The sequence below is a fragment of the Morone saxatilis genome, unplaced genomic scaffold (assembly GCF_004916995.1).
Source record: "Morone saxatilis isolate NCDOM2014 unplaced genomic scaffold, NCSU_SB_2.0 Contig7, whole genome shotgun sequence".
NCBI classification, from domain to species: Eukaryota; Metazoa; Chordata; class Actinopteri; family Moronidae; genus Morone; species Morone saxatilis.
In genome coordinates this window covers 18468397-18468640 of record NW_023340246.1, presented here as the reverse complement: position 1 = coordinate 18468640, position 244 = coordinate 18468397, and positions in this window count along the sequence as shown.

The following is a 244-nucleotide window of genomic DNA, read 5'->3' as shown; positions in this document are numbered from 1 at the left end:
AAAATTATGATTATTTTCATAATTAGTCAAAAACAAATTCCTTTAAACTGGTGCTTTGTTTTCCTCCATAATCCACTGACCTCTGTAGAGTAAAAAAACTTAACACCAGCAGGTAAAGTGGGTGTCCAACCACTCATCAACACAACTGTTAAATACAGAATTAAGAGATAAACCATCCGTCTGTACCCATTTGGAAATAAACAATGATGCTTTAGAAAATACACATTACATTGTTTTAGTGAAG